Source organism: Bidens hawaiensis, unplaced genomic scaffold (assembly GCF_021521415.1).
Source record: "Bidens hawaiensis isolate Kalapana, Puna unplaced genomic scaffold, B.hawaiensis_p1.1 tig00070507_1, whole genome shotgun sequence".
Taxonomy (NCBI): Eukaryota; Viridiplantae; Streptophyta; class Magnoliopsida; order Asterales; family Asteraceae; genus Bidens; species Bidens hawaiensis.
Window position 1 is genome coordinate 49,036 of NW_027502391.1, and position 3,942 is coordinate 52,977.

Sequence of the window (3,942 nt, forward strand, 5' to 3'; positions counted from 1 at the left end):
AAACCTCTCTTGTTGTTTCAAGACAAACCGACTCCTTTGCAACTTCAAAAAACCAAAAGGCGTTCAACCACTACTAGAATGGATTTTTCAAACAAGCTAGAACCATTGTTAATCATCAAGCAGTTTACAAGTTTTCACTTTATAGGCCATGTGAACAAATCAATAGATCAAGCTAGAACCATGTGTCCAGCAGGATTTAAACAGGATAAGCAGGATTGTACGGACATCTCAATGATAAGCAGGATTAGTAACAACTAACAAGTAGCTCAAGTTCAACATAAATTGTACCGGCATTCATCTTAGACTACTTCTTCCAGTTTCGGCCAATTGACACTTGAACCACTTTATAGTGTAGAAAAGTTAGATAGCAAATACATTTATATCAGAAATCATTGAAAAAGGAAAAACAAAAAAAAATGTGTTTGTTCGTACAAATGTATCTTTACATCATATAAACGAATTTCAACTATTAACGATGCTTTTCTTCCACCCAACCTCAACCCACATACAAGTTGAAAACTACAAGAGTTTTTATACATGTAATGTGACAAGTCGGGTTCAGTGATTAGGAGATTAGATAGAACTCCTCAACTAAAAAAAAGTGTAAATTACAACTAATACAACATACCAATCCTGCTTGTTTTCGTGTTGCAAACACATATTAGCATATCTAACTCCTCTTCAGGAAATCCTTTAACGAGAATGGTGATAGTACATCCTGCATTAAAATATGTACTAAGAGATTAGGAGGCAATTATACTCAACTTAAATGTTTTAAAGTACCCACATGGAATTACAATTATTTTTTTTAAACTTAAATTAACATACCAGATTACCAGTGGCTGTGCACAGGTCGCCTTTGGGTTCAAATCGAAACAAAAACCAAAAATTCTGTTTTTGGGTTTTGAAAACCATTCAGATTCACAATGGGATTGGATAGATTTCATTTTTTCAGTTTTACCATTTGGGCTTAGAAATTTAGGGCTGAAAAATGAAGGCCCAAAATAATGAACTTGGGCCTAAATTTTCTTTAATTAATTGATGATTTAAACATTATTACACATCTAGACCTAAAATTTTGGGCTACGCCATTTACTGATTTCTTATAAATTGCATAAAATTAATTTTCTTTTGCAGCTCGGTTCAGTTTTTGGTTAATAGCATGACCAAACCGAAAATTTACCAAACCCGCAGTTTTTATTGGGTTCGGTTACGGTTCGGTTATTTTGGTTTAATGCACACAGGTAAGTCATACAGCGAAACAAACCAATAATGATGAATACCTTATATATCGTTCTTATTGGTTATCATTGTTGAAAAAACATTCGAAGGGGTCAAAAATGAACCAAAAAAAAGCAAAAAAGTTTCAATTTTTTTACCTTTCCAAGTTCTTCACTCAAGCATTGTCTAGCTACAGTTGCTTGCTGCACAATCCTCTCTAGTTCTGAATAACTTGGCATGTGTGCATGTGCTGAAAGTGACATAAATCACACAAGAATTAAAAAATAAAGACATAAAAGTATAAGCAGAGATCATAAAATATACACACCAAGAATTGCTCTGTTCAACTTATCTACAACATGCTGTCGGTACTCCAAGCTAAGTAGATGAAACACAGGTGATTTTTCTGGTTCCTCATAAGCTAGCAAGGCCATAAAATCCTGTATAGCATTAAGTCATTTATTAACCAAACTCAAAAAGAATTAATATAAATAAAAGTTGAACAAATTGCAAGTTTTGTTCTTTATACTAAGTAAATAACAGAAATCGTCCTTAATGTTCACATTTTGTCACAATTCAAGTCCTTTCCACTAACGGACGTTAGATCTTTCGGTTTAATCCAGTAATGTACACTGTCCATTAGGGTATTATGGTCATTTTTAATTTGGTAAAATGACCAAAATACCCTCATGTGCAGTGCATATGACAGGATTTAACAATCAGATCTAACGTCCATTAGTGGAAAGGACGTAAACTTTAACAAAAATTGAACACAAAGTATGATTGATTTATGTAATTTACTTAGTATAAAGAACAAAACGAGCAATTTGTTAATAAAAATGTAAACACGACTTTCTTCCATGAAAAGAGAACGTACCTGGAGCTTTTCAACATATTTTTGAACTTTCCCAAAAGGAGTTAACTCGTCTTTACCAAATTCAATAGCTTCTGTGCTGCCATGAAATATGTAAACTTAGTAAAATAATTACATAAAAGGTTAAGGTAAACTAAATAATAACATTATTGTTAATTTGTTCTCACTATTTCTTTGAGCAGATAAGCTCAACAAAATGAAGACTTAATAGATCAAAATGCAAGTCCTTATTATTTTCGAAAAGGCCGGGTGACATCTGTTCTGCCAAATGAATGGCTTCCAATGCTTTACCCTTTAATGCAAAGTTTAAAATTCCTGAAATGTTATGTTAAAAAAAGTCTCAAAAACAAAATACATCATCATATACAGACCTCTTTGAAAATTTATTTTGATTCAAGATTCAAGAATAATTAAACCATACGCTTTCTTTTCTCCAGGTCCTCAAGCTGAGTAGCGGACACTTTTAGTCCGGTAGTAGCAACAAGTGATTCCAGCGTGTCTTTATAGCAACCATGTATGAGATATGTTAAGATAATATTGTGACTATCATTGTCATTAATTTTCTGCCCATTTCATTAGTGAAAGTTAAAGTTAAGAAAATAAGAAGAAAAATTGGAGATTTTCAAGTAAGAAGTACATAAAAGAATATCATAAACACAAAATTAAACTTTTCAAGGTAAACATAAATAGAAAAGTAACTAGTTTTCCAAAACTGAAGTTAACAGTATGAATAAAACAGCAAACTTAAATAAGACTAGCACCGAAATTCAACCTATCACTAAATTTCCAATTTATTTTCGAGACATTATACTTGCATGTTAATCAAATACAATCAACTCTTAAAATGAGAAAAGTAAAGATCATATAACGACAACCTACCTATACGCTATGTAGCTATAGAGACAAAATAACGGGCTCTATATGATGTTTAGCGATAAGGTATTAGAATTTTTTTAAAAAATAGGGGATTCATTGACAAAATTTAGTTTTTACCATGGAACTGGTTAAGAGAGATTGGTGTTGTTTAATCGATTATAATGCCTAAAAATTCGGTTTTTGATATTATTTTCTTTTTTGAAAAAAAAAAACTAATTATCTATGTATCACACTATTGAGCAGGGACGAGTGCGGTAATGAAAATTGACCCTTTTTTCGTCCGAAAATTTGCATACGTAGTGTAAATTTTCCCGTTTTGGACCGAAAATTTGAACCGGCCCCTTAGTTTATGATTTTATAATACATCAGATAGTGTTCGCTATAAGGCGCTATATCGAGCGCTATCCTCCAATTAACAACAATGATACAAAAAACTAGGAGTAAATATTATTACTTACCTTATATTTTGTAGCGTAATTAACTAATTACTCTGGCTCAAAACAAACTCTAAACTAATAACAATTACTCTAGCTATTTATTTGTACGTGTAGTAGGTTAATTTCATTGGTACCGGAAGGTATTCGATTTATGGATTATGCAAACGTCACTAATTTATGAGTAATTATGAACCCTAGAATAGAAATTCGTCCACACAAAAAACAATCATTGGCTAAAATTAATCGCAAATAATAGTTGAAAGATGCAACGTTGACTAGCAATTGATTCAATTGATTGATTTTTGATATTTAAAATGAAACTTACGATTTGGTCGTACTGCTTTGGATCGACATCCATTACGATTTGGTCGTACTGCTTTGTTTCTGTTTCAAATATTATAATTATGGATAGAATAGAACAGAATGAATAATAATAATAATAATAATAATAATAATAATAATAATCGGTTCTACGATGGATCTGAGGCATAGACTTTCAGTTTTCTACATTCCTTTTCAAATTGGTCCAAACTC

General features: G+C 31.7%; 2 long non-coding RNA genes across 2 annotated transcripts; both read right to left on the reverse strand.

Moving 5' to 3' along the window:
- Positions 1-1,405: 1,405 nt before the first annotated feature.
- LOC143605637 (uncharacterized) lies at positions 1,406-2,169 on the reverse strand. Its single transcript, XR_013148585.1, has 3 exons — positions 2,099-2,169; positions 1,550-1,661; positions 1,406-1,471 (listed from the first exon to the last, which is right to left on the reverse strand). It is a non-coding gene; the product is annotated as an uncharacterized LOC143605637 (long non-coding RNA).
- Positions 2,170-2,338: 169 nt separating this feature from the next.
- Positions 2,339-3,768, reverse strand: LOC143605638 (uncharacterized). The gene is made up of 3 exons (XR_013148586.1): positions 3,734-3,768; positions 2,517-2,658; positions 2,339-2,410 (listed from the first exon to the last, which is right to left on the reverse strand). It is a non-coding gene; the product is annotated as an uncharacterized LOC143605638 (long non-coding RNA).
- Positions 3,769-3,942: the final 174 nt, after the last annotated feature.